The sequence below is a fragment of the Chelonoidis abingdonii genome, chromosome 6 (genome assembly GCF_003597395.2).
Source record: "Chelonoidis abingdonii isolate Lonesome George chromosome 6, CheloAbing_2.0, whole genome shotgun sequence".
NCBI classification, from domain to species: Eukaryota; Metazoa; Chordata; order Testudines; family Testudinidae; genus Chelonoidis; species Chelonoidis abingdonii.
This window is the reverse complement of record NC_133774.1, coordinates 66,582,813-66,603,140: the sequence shown is the minus strand read 5'-3', so window position 1 is coordinate 66,603,140 and position 20,328 is coordinate 66,582,813.

Sequence of the window (20,328 nt, the reverse complement as noted above, 5' to 3'; positions counted from 1 at the left end):
TCTCTATAATGCAGTCCACTACTGCAGAGAGTACTATCCAAAAACTACGGGACTCTTTAGTCGTTTCGGTCTGCCAGAACAACTTGTGAGCGACAACGGACCGCAGTTCAGTTCTCTCTCAGGAGTTTCAAAATTTTATGAAGGCAAATGGGATACACCACATCACGTCAGCACCATATCATCATCCATCCACCAATGGATTAGCTGAAAGATTTGTGCAGACAATGAAACACGCTTTGAAATCAGCAAGGGGACAACACTCCATTCAAAAGCGTCTGGATACCTTCTTACTTTCCTACAGAAACACACCTCATGCTACGACCCAGGCATCCCCGGCCTTTCTAATGATGGGACGACAGCTGCGCACTTGCTTTGATCTGCTGAAACCTTCTGAACCCCGACAAATTGTGCAACATCAGCAGCAATATCAAGTCATCAGACGGGCACCCAGAGCAAAAGACCGAACCTTTAGCCCGGGACAGCCAGTTTTGCTCGGAATTATACTTCCAGGCTAAATGGGTCCCTGCCACGATCATCACTCAAACAGGACCTGTTTCCTACACAGTCCGACTGCAGAGAATCTTACCTGGCGGCGACATGTAGATCAGCTGTTGCCAGGTCATGCCAGTCCTCAGGACACATCTGCAGTTGAGTGGTCTGACTTCACCTCTTCTGGTGAGACACCGAATCACGAATCACCTGTTTCTGACTGTTCTCCTCCATTACTGCCGGCGGCTGAGATACCCCTTTGCCCAGCACGAGCTGATACCACCTCCTCACCTGTTCGTGCTGCGGACCCTGAGCCCATGGTACTTTCGGGTGCAACAACACCAGGAGTTCGCCGTAATCCACCTAGAGACAGAAGGCCTCCTCATCGGCTGGATCTTTAGCTAGGGCGAACCCACAGTTATGGGGCAAAATAATCCCCAGGGTTTAGCCGGGAATGGAGGCAGTCTACCCTCCTTCTCTAGTCTAGTGTGTGTTTTATTTAGGGGATGTTTTTATTAGCGGGGGAGGAATATGTTGTGTATTTGGTTGTCATGGTTTTTGTTCCCATGGCAACTGAGTTAGATTATTAGGGGATAGGCTAGCCTGCTCGGCCGGTTAGGTGAGCTCTGTGTGTGTAAATAAATGGTAGTTTTGTTAGCTGTCTGCTGTCTGGCCTCTAGTGATTTCTTCCTCAACTGGCTGCCTCCAAGGATATAACAGAGGTGAAGGTGTTTGGGGAGATTTTGGGGGAACAGGAACTCCAAGAGATTCTTTTCCTTGAATCTTTGTCTAACTCACTCGGTGGTGGCAGAAGTACTCATCCAAGGACAAGGAAGGATTTGTGCCTTGGGGAAGTTTTTAACCTAAGCTGGTAGAAACATGCGGGTTCCCACATCTGTACCCCAGAGTTCAGAGTGAGGAGGGAACCCTGACACCTCCCCATTTATGTTCATTCTTATGGGGAAATTGCGTTCGCTTAACATTTCACTTAAAGTCACATTTTTCAGGAACATAACTACAATGTTAAGTGAGGAGTTACTGTATGTGGTAGATCACATGGAAATGGTTACATTAAGCTTCTGCACTTTATTTTACTTGTTAAACTAAGTTAAGGGTCAAATAAAGGTTATAGGTCAGTTTAATATATTCACAGCAATAACATCATATAATGATAAGCAGTTTCTTGTAGGTTTTAAGCACACCCTTTAAAGAACTCAGTTGATGTAGTACCTAGTTTATGTATCATTAAGAAAACAGATGTCACAATAAACACACTTTAAAAAAAATATATTTTCCAGTCTTGTGAATTGAGGATTTGGACTTATTGTCTATGTTTTTAGAACATCATGGGACAGATAAACAGCTGATGTAAATATTATGCATTGATTGAACTATGCTGGTTTATGTCAGCCGAGTATCTGGTTCATTACCTTTAAATCTTAAAATAATTATTTTAAGTGGTTACCGATCATTAATAACTTAGTTTTAAAATAGTAGTCCAAACAGTGGTATTGAATTTTTGATATTTACTGGCTCTGTTTCTGGCTGCTATCCAAGTAGGGTCCTGTGAAGTAGCATTAGGTACATTGAAGCACAGATATACAGCATTACCTGTAGTTTAAGCCACAATAAACCAGAAGATATCTCTGAGAGCAGCTGGGGAATTTAGGAGGAGGAGAAGCAAGTGACTTGCTTGGGCTCTAGAGGATTTAACAGCAGCAAAGAATCCTGTGGCACCTTATAGACTAACAGACGTTTTGGAGCATGAGCTTTCGTGGGTGAATACCCACTTTGTTGGATGCATGAGGATTTAACGTGAGCCAAATCTAGAATAATGGGTGAAACATTAGTAAATGCTTCACAGTTTGCTGTTTGGTAAATTTCAAAAATCTAGAATAAATATTCTATCTTCAAAAAATGTAGCATGAAAAATAGTTGTTGAAGTTTCATATTAGGGAAACTGAATTTATATTTTATAGTACCAGTAAAGATGTCATTTTTATTTAATAAACCCATGATATTTTCTATAACAAAATTTAGTAACATTGAAACTTATAAACACTATTAGAATTACATTACTATGAAAATAAAAATAGCACATTTCAGAGTGTTTCTGAAGACTTACTAAAAGAATATAGATAAACAACCAGGCACATGAAAGTAGATGTTTATAAAGTAAAAGTTATGGCATTGTGTAAAATTTTGAAGAAATTTGTCTTCAGGTGGCTGCTGTTGCTCTACTTTACAGTAAACTGTAGTCATTTCTCAAAGCAGCTCTTAAGAGAAAAGTTGCCACTATCCTATCTGAAAACTGAGTAAGACCAAGATTCTTTCTGGACCTACCCAGGGATTAAGGAGTGGCAGAATAGTGCAGAAAAGGGTGCAGTGAGGCTCCCCTCACAGCACACCTGCACCTGAACCCTGACGAAATGGCCATCCTTGTGTCCCCTAGTCCATAGCTTCTTCTATAGGGCATGGAATGATGGGTCAAGGGTGACGCCATACCCCCTCCTTTTCCTTATCTACCAGTGCAGCTTGCTAAGCAAACAAGGGAGCAAGATACTGCCTACTTAGAAAGCGGGAATGCAGCAGTCATTTGGGAGTCTATGGACTATGCTTTCAAAAGACGCGATAGAGGCCTGTACCAGGAAGTACAGTTGGCTGCATCTGGGTGTGGTGTATGCAACATACTCTAAAATAGCTCCAGTGGAGGGCTGTTGAAACCTCGTTGGTTATGTCTCTGTGTATGCTGCCTGTGTCCAATACCAAACCAAGGACATTACACTGTCTATTCTCCAGAGAAATCTGGGAAACGTTATTTCCCAAGGCACAATGTCTTCTGAAACTGTAATTGGACATGGCATCCCTAAGCAGGAAATCTACCAGAAAAAGACAGTGTCAGGAAAGGAGCAGAAGAGGTATTTCTTTCCTGATAATCAGCTCCTTGAAAGAGTTTAATCTGACACTTCCTTTTCCAAAAGAGCTTCCCATATAAACTGATTTTTCTGGAGATATGCAGCACAGTCTCCTATGTAATATTGCCAGCAGTGAGAAATAAGTTAAAAAAAAATCCATCTTCTGTTACCGAGGGCTTAACATTTTACTTCTGATGGCTGAGAAGCAGAGCTACATTTTACAAATAAAGCAATTTTCATAAATTCACTATTTATACTACTGAACTACGTGTGCTACATTGAGAGAGTGGTTAAGCAGAAATTGGCCACAGAGAGTTCCAAATTCCCACCCCTTACCTTGAGGTGAAGATCACTCCTACTGCCTATGGGAAGAAAGGAATTCACCCAGAAATCATCCCAACATCATTGTCAGTAACACACACCTAGCTTTATTAGCAACAGTTACTTTGACCAGCCAACAAGTAGTGCCTCCTCAGCATCACTTGCCAAACATGGCCTCCCTCCTTAATGACATGCTAAACTATACCATACTGTTCAGGCACTAGGTGGCACTATGTGTAAAATACCTTATTTGAACTAACCTCAGCTATACCTGGCGGAACATTAAATGATCTTATGATGAACACATCTGGTGTATATAAGCAAACTCTGTAGCCAGTCCATGTCTGGTACAGGACCATGACAACTTCCTTCGGGCTCTGACTGATCTTCATGTACAGTGTGGTGTGAGCTGAACGGGTCCACATGCTTAGGCTCTTTTCTGGGCCCATGCCCCAAACCCAAGTGCTATGTCACTACTGCCACACATCCTATCTTGCTGCCCATGCCATCCCTTCTTTCCAGGAGAGCTTGTAACAGGAAGTTGGTGCTGGATTTTCTGCCATCTTTCAGCCCAACCAGAGATCGGTGGTGGTGTACAAGGCATTTTCTCTCGTTTGCTCATCGCCCTGCCAGTCTGGGCTCTGGAGACAGGACCAGCTTTCATTGCACTGCTGATGATCTGTGGCATGGCTGCTCCAACATGGAAAAAGGGGTAAACAGTGAGGTGGCAAAATCTTCAGATGATGCAAAACTACTCAATATAGTTAAGTCCCAGGCAGACTGCAAAGAGCTACAAAAGGATCTCTCAAAATAGGGTGACTGGGCAACAAAATGGCAGATGAAATTCAATGTCGATAAATGCAAAGTAATGTACACTAGAAAATATAATCCCAACTATACATATAAAATAATTGGGTCTAAATTAGCTGTTACCACTCAAGAAAGAGGTCTTGGATACATTGTGGATAGGTCTCTGAAAATATCCACTCAATGTACAGTGGCAGTCAAAAAAGTTAACAGAACATTGGGCATCTTTAAGAAATGAATAGATAATAAGACAGAAAATACCATATTGTCTCTATGTAAATTCATGGTACACCCAAATATTGAATACTCTGTGTAGATGTGTTTGCCCCATCTCAAAAAAGATATATTGGAATTGGAAAAGGTTCAGAAAAGGGCATCAAAATGATTAAGGGTATGGAACAGCTGCCATATGAAGAGAGATTAATAAGACTGGGACTTTTCATCTTGCAAAAGAGATGACTAAGGAGGGATATGATAGAGATCTATAAAATCATTACTGGTGTGGAGTAGGTAAATAAGGAAGTATTATTTACTCCTTCTCATAATACAAGAACTAGGGGTCGCTAAATGAAATTAACCGGCAGCAGGTTTAAAACAAACAAAAGGAAGTATTTTGTCATACAACACACAGTCAAACTATGGAATGCCTTGCCAGAGGATGTTGTGAAGGCCAAGACAATACCAGGGTTCAAAAAAGAACTAGGTAAGTTCATGGAGGGCAGGTCCATCAATGGCTATTATCCATGATGGACAGAAATGGTGTCCCTAGCCTTTGTTTGCCAGAAGCTGGGAATGGGCGAAAAAGGATGGATCATTTGATAATTACACCAGTTTACAATTTTTGAGAAGTCGTCTGCTTCAGAGATAAAATGTGGTATTTATTATGTATTTTGATGTGCTGAATTCAAATATGGCAATTAAAACAACTGATTGGCTACTGTTTCTAAGATATTTCAAGCTCTCTCACATCTATGTCCTATGTATCATCCGGAAACACATCTCGAACACACACACATGTAAACCCAGGTCTTCATGTGTTTAATGGTTGCTACCCAGATAATATCCTCAACACTGTCCTGATCAGTAACACCTTAAAATCAGCAAAAACAGATTATATAAGATAAATATTTATTATGAAAGAAGGCAAAAACTATCTAAAAGCAAGACATCACTGTCTACCTCGGCGCTAGTCTTGCTTCGTCTCGCGTATCATATAAATAAGGAGCATCTCTTGTCACTGCCAGCAATAGTCGCAAGCATTGTGCGGCCTCCATTCCCCGATCTAGCTGTCGTCTCCTTGTTTGCCTGTCTCCGGGGAAATCGCCGCTCGGCTCGTCCCGCACTGCTCCGCAGCTGTCGAATGGGGAAAAAAAATCTAGATGAGAGATCGCGCAAACAATAATTCTATGGAGTGAAAAATGTTGCAACCAAGCTTTCGTATGCCTTGAGGGAGGTTTGTCCACCAACAACCTGTAGTTGCTCTGCCTGTTTGTTCCGAGAAAATTACTTTGCAACTCCACGTGGAAAAGCTTTCCATGCCGTCCTTTTTTCCTTGCACGCACATGTGCATGGTTCAAATGGCATCATCCTGAAGAGTTCAACAACGAGGCAAACAAAGACACCTTCCTTTATCCTCTGAGCTTCACTTAACCATTTGGAAATTTTCCACGGAGGTACTTGAAAGCTGCTTATGTTTGTCAATGGGGCCCTGTACAAAGTCTTCGTCAGACCCAGTTGATGTGCAGTGTGGTTAACAAAATCTCCTGATCAACAAGTGGGGATGCCGAAGAACGAACTTTTCCTCCCCAGGCTCACTGACTGGTCGGAGTGGCCAAATCTTCTCGTCTTGAATGTAGGCGGAAGCCTCTTTGCATGACTATCCCCATTCGCAGAGAAAAACGGAGCAAGTAACTGTTTGTGTATTCCAGGTCTGTGCCAGAACAAAGCACAGAAGCAACAACTTCAAAATTCAAACACAAAGCTGGCCTACTGATGTTGTCAGTGAGTGTTATATGCACGCGAATCAAAGGTTGTTTCACATGGTTGTCATAGTTTCCTTCATAGGGACTGCATGACCGTAACTGGGAATTGAATTGGCAAAACATAGTGCCATGTGATTCCAGCTCAAAACAGCTTTAATAAAGAACTCATCTGCGATGAAAAATCAAATGAGACAGTCTCCACTCATCTGGGAACATCTGTGAAGCTGATAGAGGGCGTCCATTCACACATTGATGTGTTGGCAGGCTAACAAGATCACCTCCATGAAGAAGAATGGACAAGCATCCGTTTGATGGCACGAACATTGGAAAACCCGCTAACATCACTGCCAGGAGATTCCACTGCTGTAGTCTGGAGCCCAACAGCTAGACTAGAGCCAATCAATAATTTTAAGCATCATTTTCGTTCTCAGTGACCCAGAATTAGTAAAGTTTGACTACATTTATTTCAGAAGCATTTTCGCTGTAGAGCAGTGTTACCTGTTCTGTTCATTCCCTCTGGGGCACCTGGAATTGGCCACTGTTGGGAGACAGGATACTGGGCTAGATGGACCTTTGGTCTGACCATGTATGGCCATTCTTACGTTCAAAGCTGATTGAACCATAGATACTAAACTAAGCCTTTCATTATTAAGTTATGAGATTGCACCTTATATGGCTTAATTCTGCAGTCCTTGATTTCAATTTGAGTTTGCCTGTATAAAAAAATAAAAATGCAGAGGAACATATGAAAGCACTGCATTCTTTCTCACCTGCTTTTCCTAGGCCATCTAAAAATAAGAGGAACTCAGTGGCTTAATATAATTTAATCCAGATAGATCTTCTGGTTATCTATTTTACCTGAATTTAATTACTAACTTTTTTTAAAGAAAAATTTGTCACTGATTTCAAGAAGTAAGAGAGAATACATCAGTTTTGAGACAATAAATATTGTGATAAACTCAGGACAGACAGCTGCAAGGGAGGGGTAGAAATCTGTCTCAGAGAGTTAAAAGGCCCTCTTTCCTATCAATGGGGGGTTAACTACAGGTCAATCACGTTCAGCTGAGAAGGGGTTACCAAAGTATCAATAGAATCAACTGAGAGGGAGCTACCTGAGGTTAATTAGAATCAGCTGATTCCAACTAAGGGCTGCCTGAGACCTTGTTAAACCTCTCTGGGGAAGGAGGAAGAAGAAACCCTGCTGACAATTGGTTAGGAGCAGCAGGACAGTGAGCCTCACCAGGAGGAGAGGCAGTATCCTCTCCCACAAGGGAGAAAAATAGGCTAAAAAGGACTGGTGGAAAGAGGGAACAGACTTCCCCTGTGTCCCAAGGGGGAACCATATTACCCAAGCCTGTCTTTCCAGGGCTAAAAGCAGCGGAGGCTGGGGAGACTAAAAGGCACCTTGCCACAATATATTGTTTAGAAAAACAGTTTATGAATGGCTTTTTGTAACCTCATTTGATTTAGTCCATCTGCCTTCAAGTAGATAATCAAATGGAGTCTTGTAATCAAGTGCAGAAACAAAACACAGTAACAGAGTGTTGGATCTGTGTTGATAGAATCTTTATAAACATAAACAAAGGTTATATAGACTCAAAAGGAATAAAAAGACTTTTTAAACCTAGGGCTCACCCTAACACTCAGATCTTGAGTAGGAAGCCCTGCCTTCCCACAGCATTTTCCTTTTCCAACCAATCCTTTGTTACAGCCCTTCCCTTGATCCCTTGTATATTAGGAAGAACAAGGGAAGCTGCAGTTAGCCCTTGTGTAATGGGGGCAACATAATGCCCTTGCACTCTATCAAAATACAGTAGTAAATCAGTGCATTTCACTTTCTTCCTTTATCCTTGCCAACTGTATTTCTGTTGTGGCTCTCCCATCTCCAGTGCACAGCAATATTCACAACAGGTTGCTAAGAAAGGCAGCTAGAAAAAGACCATAGAGGCCCAGTTTTTAAAAACACACATTTCTAATAAGACAAAATTGCTTATTAGAGATTTCCTGTTATTTTATATATCCTGACATTTGTGCTCTTAGTGCTAACATTTATCTAAATTTGTTATTTTTCTGCCTGAAATATTTTCATGGACAAAACAGTAGAACAGCCCTCTTTTCAGATTCTCATAATTTCTGATATATCAGAAATGTGATGTATTGCATGGAAATAAATTGTATTACGATATATGTTTGCATTTTGCTAATGAAATGCTTTGTGGTATTCTTGAAAAAATTGCATGACACCAAATGTTTAAACAGATTGAACCTAAACAGTAACAGAGAAATATTGGGCCAGTCCAGCTCTCACGGAAGTGAATGGGAATTGTGGCATTGATTTAGATGGGATCTGAAATAGGCCTATTCCTTTGTTTTTCCTCTCTCTGTTGTGGGAAGGAGTTAAATATGAATACGTAAATATTTAAGCTTTAAATAGCTTCAAATTCAACATGCAAAAGATTTTAAACTAATAATTTGTTCAGAATTAAACTATTTGTGAATTATTTTGGCTCCTTTTCTGAAACACTTATACTGAGTGGCATTTACTCATTGAGTGGACTACTTGAGCAGTGGGAGAGTAAGCATGGTAGACCTGGAACAGATTCTCAGGAATATATTTTCTTGGTCATAGTCTCATCCCTATTTCCATTCCCTTTACACTGCAGTGCAGTGGCAGATGAAATCCGCAGCAGAGGGAACTTCTCAAGTGGCTCAAAGGTGGTAGGGCTAGCTCCTACACAAACCACTCCCACTCCACCCATCCTTCCACACACATACTTTCTCCCTGCCATCAGCACAGAAGATGCATCAGGGAAGTTAAAGGGAATATGGAGGTGTAATGGAGCTCACCTTGGTAATTATCAGCTGATATGCTTCTTTAGATACCATAGCTAGCTGGACTAAGAGTTATTTTAATTTACCCCATTGCTAGGGCTACAGCAACCTGAAAATCAAAGATAGCTCTATTTGGTCACTTTCACTCCAAAATGGTTTCCAAAAATTCATTTGCTGCTGCTGGTGCAGTGTTGTTAACTCTCTCCAGTGATAGGATTTTGGCCCCTCCTACCATCATGGAGAATCATGAAAAATCCCAGGCCTTCGCAAAGTTCAGACCTGCTCTGGGGAAACCTTCTCTGATTGGCTGCCTTCCCCATTTTCCTGCCACCTGGGGAAGAACAGCCACTCCCATTTGTAGCAGGTGATGGGCAGAGTTCTCTCTCTCCCCTCAAGAGCAGAGGGAGGTTTTTGGGTAAGGGAGAGAGAGTATCCCATGCCATTTTCATAGAGAGGAGGAAGCAGAAAGAGTCTATCAGCTCAGAGCAGTCTGTTCCTCCATTGAAAAATGGGTCAGTTCTTCTCTGTCTATGTAACACCAGGTCAACGAAGGAGGAGAAGAGTACCCCAGCTAGAATTGCCCCCTCTTCCTAAGTGTGAAAGAGTGCATGGTGAAGAATTCCTGAAGTCTCACCTCACCAGGCCTGGTACAGCAGGGTGAGGAGGTCCTGAACTTGTACCCCACAATCCTGGAAGAAGGATGAAGGACCTCCACAACTGCAGCAGGAGCAGAGGTGTGCTAGGAGTCAAGAGGTAGCAGTGGGACTGCAGGAGTGCAGAACTGATGCATGGATTAATGGTCAGTGTTGATATGGAGCTGGAGTGCACAAGATTAATTGGCTTGGGGTTGGGGTACAGAGTTAACATGGGGCTACTAGCATGTTTCATAGATAACTTACGTGGGTCTATGAGACAGGAAGATGTTGGTCTTTGGGAACACATCATTAATTGGCATCTTGGGAGAAACTGAGAGACCTCTGCACCTTTAGGGAGCACTTTATGTATATTTTATGTCACAAAAGGTTGGAAGGTATGGGTTTTGATTGGTGTTATAATTTTGGAACTCCCACACACAGGAGAAATTCAAAAAGCAGAAGAAAGATCAAAAATGCTGATTTGACCCAATCATATGATTTTTAAAAACTCTTGGCATTCATAATGCTGCTGGTGATATGTGAGATTATGACAGTTGGCTGACAGAACTTTGCAAATGAAAATTGTCGGAGAAAAACCCAGTTCTCGCTTTCTGTATGGGTGCAGCAAAGTCAGATACTTTATTCTGTTTAGCAGCTACAGCAGGGAGAGAGTGCACTAGGAAATAGGGTCTCCCCTTCCTACACAGGTCTCTCAACAGGTAAACAATTATAGCAGCATTTATACTTTTGTTACAGACAATAATAAGCAACAGCTGCAATTTGTTTATACATAGGTCATCCTGATATCTTTTTTTTCTCACTTAAGAGACTCTAGTCTACGTTTTGTATTATCTACACAAGGTCGAAAAACAACTTCTCACACAATTCTTTTCCACTCACCTCACACAATCCTCGCTTCTACAAATCTCATGTTATTAGGGTTACAGTTAGCCTAACTCTTGCTAACAAAGACTGTCATGCATTAAGATCACCTACAAATCCCTGTCAGTTCTTTCTGTACTTCCACACTCCCCCCTTTTGTACTTCTAGTACAACAAATATTTTCAAACTTCTATTTGCATTAAGCCATGGATTTCAGATTTTACATCAGATGTTTCAACCTTAGGGATTTTGATTGGATGTAATGACAATGCATGATTAGCATGGACATGAAAGGTATTACTATTATCATGTCTTTTACAACAACAATAACATAATCCTAAGCTAACTAACAGCAATACAAACAATAACATTCCCATAGCGATAATATGATGGGGTTGTACAGTTTTGGTCACAAAGCACAATACATCATACTTAGTACACAAAATAGACATTCCAGAAGCTGTCGGAAAGACATACTTTTCAACTTGATATATATTTTGAAGCATGTAAATTTGCCCTTGTATTTCAGAGATTCTTTGAACCTCTGGTAAATGAAAGCAAATTTTGAAATCGATCAGGTACTAAGCTGGTCCAGTTAAAGGGTATCTGGAAACTAAGGGCTACTTGCAAAATTCTATCTGCACTCCAGTAAACAATATGATTGCCTGCAGTGGTAATGAGATTAAAATGTATATCTTGCAATGTGGTGGTTTTAACGTACACACAGCTATCATTAGCTTGAAAAAGTAGGTGTCCTGTCAGGATAGTTCCTTGTCCTCTACCCTCCCAGATAACACAGTCATGAACAGTGACAACTTCTCCTGGCTTCAGTTACAGATACACTGAAGCTGTGGGGGTTCTAACAGACAAAATGTCCATTAACTCCCTATTCCTATCCAAAATGTCAGGTGTTATTCTAGGGTCACTGACTATAAAATAGATAGGTATACCAGGTGGTCTAATCTCCCAGATGTCACGGTGAATAATCCAGTCCCACATGCATCCTCCCCATGGACCTGGCAGTATTCAGTATGTGGGAGCCCACACCCCCCTAACCGATCCATATGCTTGGAAGGAGCACTGTGAATGTCCACACTTCTACCCAGAAAGTCTCCAAGTGTGTCTCCATGGACACAGATGGTACTCCTGATGTGTCTATAAGGGCAGTGGTCCAAGTCTGTTGCTCAAGATCACTCCGAATGGTCATCAACTGGTCATTCAGGAAATCCTGAATTTCTAAACATACTAGATCCCACTGCAATGCCTTCCCAGCCTCAGTGATATTCAACACCATCTCTGTCAGCAACTTCTGGGTCATTGAACTAAGGGTGGAAATATGTAACTTACCAACTCCAGCCTGTACTTGGGTTAGTTGAGCTCCAGAAATAAGGCTAGTGGCCTTTTCTAGTTGGCCCAATTTCTCATCATGTTTTTGCTTTTGAGAATATTCCAAATGGCTGCTGCACTTTTGCCCCATCCCATAGGGATCCGGTCAAGTTTCTCTTCTTCTAGAGGAAATAACCCAGGCCTTCTGTTGTGCTAATCTAATGGCAGCCCCTTGTGAGCAATTTGGGTATGCAGAGGTGATCTGGAAACTGGATAAGAGCAATGTAAATTTGACAGTCCCTAGTGTTGTATTCATCATAGTCCATTGATATTCTAATACATCTCTCTTTGATGTAGTGCTATATCACATCTGTTATTTAACTATTCTCAGGTACTTTCAAAAGGCATTAACATTAATAGCATAGGAGGGGGTGTATTGCAATAAGGTACAGGTTACATTATTAGTCACTGGAATGGTTTCAATACAGGTAAAATTTCCAGTGGCAGAACAAACTCTTTGGGTATTTGTTTAATTAATCACTAATTGGGTGACCAAATAACAATAAGGGCCTCTTTCATGTAACACATTACAAATTCCAGGAGTAGCCATCATATCTACTTCACTATGGAACCCATCAATTTCAATTTACAGATTCTTGGGGTTCATTTTTAGTGATATCGTAGATTTCTATTTCCACTGATCCATTTATTCTCCACTCAATTGTTTTGCTTATATGGGATATCCTGAACTTTAAACATATTTTTTTTCCAAACAATCTTTGAATAAATCACTAAAGTGTGAGGGCCTTGGCCATTGGTTTTATCAAATATATGGCATTGTCTGTATTTGGATGTATCACACAGGTAACAGTGTAATGGAGGAGATGGCAGAGACAGTGGCAACAAGGTGCTTTTGGTACTTGTCATTTAAAATCTAATTAGGGAGAGCAATACCTGCTGAAGGATTTATCCAGAACACAGGGCGCAGCCTGTAGAATAAACCCCAAAATCCAATCAATACCACATTCCCAAGCATGGGTCCCACAAATTTCTTCCTGCCAGTGTATAATTCTTTGTTTCTTCACCTGGATCAGTTCTTAAAGTCCTTTCTAGTCAGGAGTTCCTGGACTTTGGCAATTTCAGTTGAGTGAGTGTTCCTTCTTCTTTCCCGATACAGTCGTGGTTCAGCATCCTACAGGGGAGCGGTTACCAGCACATCACCCTGTAATGGTTTTGCTGCTTCTAGAAAAATCCAAAGGCAGAGTAGGTCTGTCAGTGGACAAGGGAGAGGTTATTAGCACTTCACCTTGTCTTTTTTCCCTGCTGTCCAGAAGTCACAGCAGAGCTAGAAGGATAAATAGGCTAATCATCAGTAGGAGAATCCTCCCGAGGTGGAGGGGTCTTTTTGCAGTGAGAATCATGGGTCCAAGCAGTCAGTCTTTGTTACTTCATAGCGGTATTGGAAGTCAGCAGAATGTAGTAAAGGCCTTTCCAGCATGAAGCCAAAGCAGTCTTTCGTTGGTGGACCTTTACATAGATCCAGTCTCCTGGTTCCAAGCAGTGGCAGGGCTGCTGGGGTCTTTGGGTAGCGCTTCTTTTCCTGTGAGAAAAGAAACCTAACACATTTCATTAGTGCCTGGCAGTGTTTTGCAAATCTCATAGCTGCTTGGGCACATTCAAGCCCCACCTTTTCTTGGTTGTCAGCCAAGTCTAAGCTGTGAGCAGTGTCTTTGAATGGGACCAGTGTCTTATCTTTAGCCTGAGCATGCTAGCTATTTTTTCCCCCCAATTAATTCATTCTGTTCTTTTTCCTTCTCCCTTTCTTGGCTTCTTTTAACCTACAAAGGAAATTTCCACTCTTCACTCGTACACCTTTTCCCAACCTTGAACACATAAACATTGCCATTATACAGTGCATTAGTCTTATTATTCAATGTATGCTACATATACCCTTCCACTAAAATAATTTTATTACAGAGCTTTGGAGCATCAAACCAGGACAAGCACATCCACTTTGAGGAGTTCACTCACTACAACCTCTAGTCCAATAGCTTTCCACCCTCCCCAGCCCTCTGGCTAGAAATCTGAGGTAGCCAGAAGGATTCCATATACAATATGGGGAGTGGGTTAGCTTTTCATTTCCTTGCTTCCAAAGACTGTTTCTGCGCAAATTCTAACAACAATTTTTTCAATTAACAATCTGGCCAATGAAGTTTCTTTTTCTTACTTAAGCAAATGTATTAGACTTTAGTATATCACATTTTTCTGATTTATCCAAACACTTTGTATTCCAAGTTGAATAAAACAAGTATCTAAAACAAGTATCTGCATTTTAATTTAACCCTTCTGTTTGATTTTAAACTAGCTTATCCTATGAAATTATTAAACACAACAATTCTGGCCACGAGACAAACACCACAAGACAGGACATAGAACACAAAACATAATTCCTATTGTTCCAGTAGATGCATGGTATGTTGAATACTGTTCAGCTGGCATCAGTTTTCTCTGATTATCTGAAAGACAAAAAACAGAGGTCTACCCCTTCTGGGCAGTCAATCATTTCTTAAAATATACAAATACCCTTGTTGATTTCAGGCAAAACAGAGGAATTACCCCATATTTTCTTGTATTTGTTTCATAGGCAGTCCAGGTTTCAGTGGCTCTTACTTTATCAGTTAGATAATTTGCATTAATAGAGATGCTTTCTGGCTTGCTTCTGGATCCAAAGCTATTCACAGCTTAAAGAGTCTTACCTTAAAAGGGACATAATTAACTTTACCAGAATTTTGATGGCTTTTTACTTCTAACTCCTGCTTTCAAACACTGAAAGAAAAGCACTTAAAGCACTTCTTATTGGTAGATGCCCTTAGAGCCTAATAGGATTTCAATTACATAAGCACTGTATAAATTCTTTTGCTAATTCGACTAAATTGTTCATAGCCAAATAATTGCAATCATAATAATTTCTTTGCCTGATTTATTTACAAACATTTCAAAGACACCAAGAACTTTCCTCTTTAGCAGTTTTTACAAAGTTCAACTGCTGTTCCCTCCAGCAACTACAGAGTTAACTTCTCACTTCTTTCCTTAAATCACTTGCTTGTCTCCCAACAGCCACTTTTATCAACTCAAATCACCATTTCAGTTTTGTCCTGGGTATTTGAAATCCCATGCTTATACTTACATCCTTCCTTCCACTACACTCAAATTTTCCAACCTGTTTTCCAATCTCTCTGTCTGTTGCTGCCCACTTGGCCCAATCCTGCTTTCTTGCTGAACCGTCCCTTCATGGGCACCAGCTTGTTCCACTACCAGTTTAGCTAGGAGGGTGGGCTTCTCAACTAGCCACCACCCATCCTGGTCTCTTCCTTAAACATTCTTACTCACAAGACTACCCGAATCCTCCCTCGTGAGGCTTGCCACCTGGGCAAAACGCATGGCCCATTGGCATTTAACTATTCAATTCCTTCTTGTAGCAAACACTGCTGTTACAGCATATGCTGAGCACAAATGGTTAAATTTTGACAAGTCCCTGAAGGACTGGTACTTGCTTAGCCAGTGCTTTCTTTTCTAACTGGAAGTCCTGTCTCAAGGCCTGCAACTTGCCCTGGGGTAGGTTTGAGTTGCTGCCTGGTTCATGATCTATGCTCTTAATTGCTCAATTCTAGTTATCAAGTACACATCTCTTCCCTTTTCTCCAACTACTCTATTGCCCAGTCCTGCTACGACTGGGGTAGATCCACCTGCCACCCTTCCCGGTCAACCAGGGTGGAGAGAGGAATGCTAAACCCCTCTCCAGTTCTCAGACTTACTGTGGCTGAGAGTGGGCACACCTTTAATCATACAATCCTCAACATATAACACACAAACAGTACCAAGCAAAGCAAACATAAAATAACAAGGGTAAAACAAATAGATGGTGTAAATTCTGCAGGGCTCCCCGCTTCTCAGTTGCTCACCAAACTGTGACAAATTTCTGTTACCAATCTATCCCTCGTGTCAGGTGATCAGGCTGACACTACAGGATCGTTGGGAGAAGATAAAGAAAACACACCATATAACTGAATTTTAAAGCTTCATTAATAAAATTATAAAACAACAACAGAGAGTGTTGAGAATGCTCCCACATCACTCAGAAAAAACATTAATGCCCCAGGCCATCTTCGTACTTGCACATATACGTCCAGACTGGTCACGTCTGTGTATAATGTTCAGAGAAGGGGAAGAGGTGGACGGGAGATTAGCCTGTATACATCTTGTCCAGAATTTGCAACATGCTTCCTCTCTTGGGAGGGCTGTTCTTTTACACCCTTGGAATCTCCTGCGGCGTCTCTTTCAGAGATTCCAGTCCAGGTCAGCTGCCTGTGGCTTCTTCAGTGTCACCAAATCACACTGGCTCCAGGGTCACAAAGGCACACTGTTGGATCTCACTGGACGGTTAAGCTTTGCAAATGTAATCTCAGTTCTGTAACTTGTATTGCCTTTGGTTTGCCTCTGTCTATATTTTTTTTCACAGCCAGCTGGGGCCGAAAGCAGTTTTTCTTTGTACTTAGCATAGTCTGCACTGATTCTTGACCTTGAACGCAGAGCAACTTTCTCTTTGTCTCTGGGCCAAGCTGAATTTCAGATTAACCCATTCCTTTCCTCAATAGACAAATTACTCACACTGTGTCAGAGGCTTTTTGGTGATTAAAAGCTCCTCTGAGATGTATGATCTTATCTAGATAGAAGATACCTTCTAATGGGCATTGTTTAGATGGATTCCAGTTCTCTAAATACCTGCAGGTTGTTGGACCATAATGTACGTACATGTAATATGGGGTATCCTAAGGGGTTGAGGTGCAATGTGTAGACTGTCCCCCACTCATTTTCCAATCACACACACATAGGGGGGATTCTCTGTCCGCGCTAGCTGCACATAAACTAAGGGTCTCTCCCTACAGAATACTCACACAGGAGAGGCTAACGAGGATGGCCACGACCCTCCTACATCTCCCTTCAGCAAAGATCGCCGGCTAGTCTCAGGGAGATGGCGCCGCTTACTCTAATTGCATCCAGTGAGATGATCAGACTCTCAGTAGCCCACACAGAAAGGAAAGAGGGAGGGAAGATGGTTTCACACGCTCCTAGACCCAGGTAGCTTCCTCGCCGGACGATGCCAGGCCGAGTCAGCCCACCGTGAGTCGGATCTTCTAAGATCCTCTAGTTACCAGGCTTGTGTAAGAGTAGTCCTGGTCACGAGCTTTCGCTTCGCAGAGTATTCTGGGCGTCTTCTGGTAACAGTCACTCACACTGGTGTACACACACACACACACCGAGGCCTTTATTTCCATATATCACGATGCATCTGTACCTTACGTCCGGACCCAATACCATGAGGCGGTATAACAACCCCTCGTGAGGCGGTAAAAACCCCCTCAGCACTGGTGCATACCTAATGCTTTTCCCTATGCATTAACCTTGTTGGCCAACCAAGCAGTTCCCCAGTACTGCTTCAACCTAACCTTGATGGAGATGGCAAAACTGTTCCCCAATACCACTCTGCATCTGATCTTGCTGCACAGTCAATAAGTTCAGATGGCGTAAGCCCAACAGGTACAGAAGGCCCCACAGACAGTCCTCCTCCGATACCCCAATAGAGATTTCAAAAAGTCTTATACCTCTCTTGTGGCGCCATGGGGTTCGAAGGAGAACGATCCGTAGCAGCTTCCTGAGTCTCAGTAGGCATTGCCAACCCGGATGAGCCCCCAAATTGTTGGAGAAAAACTCAGTTCTCGCTTTTTGTTTGGTGCAGCAAATTCAGATACTTTATTCTGTTTAGCAGCTACAGCAGGGAGAGAGTGCACTAGGACATAGGGTCTCCCCTTCCTAGACAGGTCTCTCAACAGGTAAACAATTACAGCAGCATTTATACTTTTGTTACAGACAATAATAAGCAACAGCTGCATTTTGTTTATACATAGGTCCTGATAAGTTGTTTTCTCACTTAAGAGACTCTAGTCTACATTTCGTATTATCTGCACAAGTGAAAAAACAACTTCCACACATTTTTCCACTCGCCTCACACAATCCTCACTTCTACAAATCTCACGTTATTAGGGTTACAGTTAGCCTAACTCTTTCTAACAAAAACTGTCATGCATTAAGATCCCCTACAAATCCCTGTCAGTTCTTTCTGTACTTCCACAAAATGCACTTTTTGCTGCAGATATTTGCATTGCTTGGATATAGGATTTAAATTCTATCCTTGGTGTGCATCAACCAATAGTGCCAACACCTTATTACCTTTTAAAAACGTCACTTGTAGTTGAAGCTTTAGACAGATTAGATAAAGTCACCTGGCAATATTGCTTCATCACTATCTGCTTTGCTTTCAAATTAAGGGCCTGATCCCAAGAGATTCTGAATCTGCAATTTACATTGGCATCAATGTGAGGTGTGGGTGGTCAGCACTTCTCAGAGTCTGGCCTTCAATCAGCTTTGTTCAAGCAAGATGTTCATGGTTGGTTTTCTAAATCCTCAGGTTTGTTAGTTGTACACCATGTATTTTAAGGTCATGCTACCAACTCAGCCCTTACCAGGTAGCAATACTTCTTTCTTTTCTGTACTTTATTTCACTCCCTCACAACCTGGGTCACTTTGCATCTGACCATTTTGAATGACCAATATCTTACTAACTAGTTGTATAACAATTCCATGGATTTAATATTGTACTCTAAATTCATAAGAAAAAGCACAATTGAGCCTGGGTCTGCCAAGTCCCATGTGAGTGACCTAATCACTGAGGTATTGGCTATTCTGGACTGAAAAGGTGTGTGTGTGTCTGCTTTTTCATGAAATTTTTTTAAAGGTTTGGGTTTTGTTCCACATCGGAACAGAACAAAATATCAAAACTGATTTTGTTGTGAAACTGAGCCAAATTCAAGGCCATTAGCTATTATTCTTGAACCACAAAACACTTTAATTTCTGAAATATTAATACCTGGCATTTACCTTATTCTTTGTTCAGACATTTAAAATGGTGATTTTTAAGACTCAGAGACTTTAAGGCCAGAAGGAACCATCATGATCATCTAGTTTGAGTGCCTATATGTTGCAGGCCACAGAACATCACCCACCTACTCCTATAGACTATTCATTAATACATCACTTCCTTCTCATCTTTCAGAACTGTTCTTATTTCCAATCCTCTTGATTAGTTTATAATACAAAGCTTGCTTGAGACTTCCTTGTCTCCATTCCAAGATAACTAGGGTTTTGTAATCTCAGAACTCAACATTATGATTTCAACACCTTTAAAAAGAATCATTCTATACTTGCAGTTCATTATGGATGTTTCAGTTCATATTTGCATTTGGTAAGTATGTCAGCATGTATTTCTACATCTGTATACATCTTATGGGAAAGTGGTGACAATGTTTCAAAACTATATATATTTTTAACAGGTTTATACTCCATATTTATGGAATACTTTTTAAATGCAAGAATTTATACATTCTTGATGGTGACTAGAAATGTCTTGACTAATGTTGTAATTAGGTCTGGGAGGAAAGCAAGAATTCCAGTTTGCAAAAAAATTGCAGTTTTGATATTTGTTTTCAACCTTTCAAAAATTTTCATGAAATCAACCTATTTCAAAATAGTCTCTCATCTTGAAAGTGGAAGACCCAGGTTCCAGTCTCTATTCTAAATCGGGAAGAGGGACTTGAAGCTGCATCTCCCACATCTCAGGCCCTAACTACTTTTGGTATGGGCCCCTTTCTCCCTGGATTTGATGAGAAATTCCATCCTGGACCATCAAAACAAATAGATTTCCACAAAGTTTTGGTTTTGACTTGCTGGATTTTTTAGATGAAAAAATGTCCAGATATTTCCATTCTCTATTGTAATCTGTTTCTGTTTCCCTAATCTTCTCTGTATAGTCATCTATATATCTTTCCTGCCTGTTATTGCTTTTCAGGCGTATAATATTGGTGATATTCCTTTTGAGCCAGACCATTGAGCCCTAACCTGGATAGTTCTATTGAAAAGTATGGAACTATATGAGCTCAGAGTCATTGTGCTCAAAGACTGTTTGTTTAAGAGTGAAAACTTGTCTCAGTAATGTCAGTGGCAGAACTGCCAATAATATCAGTA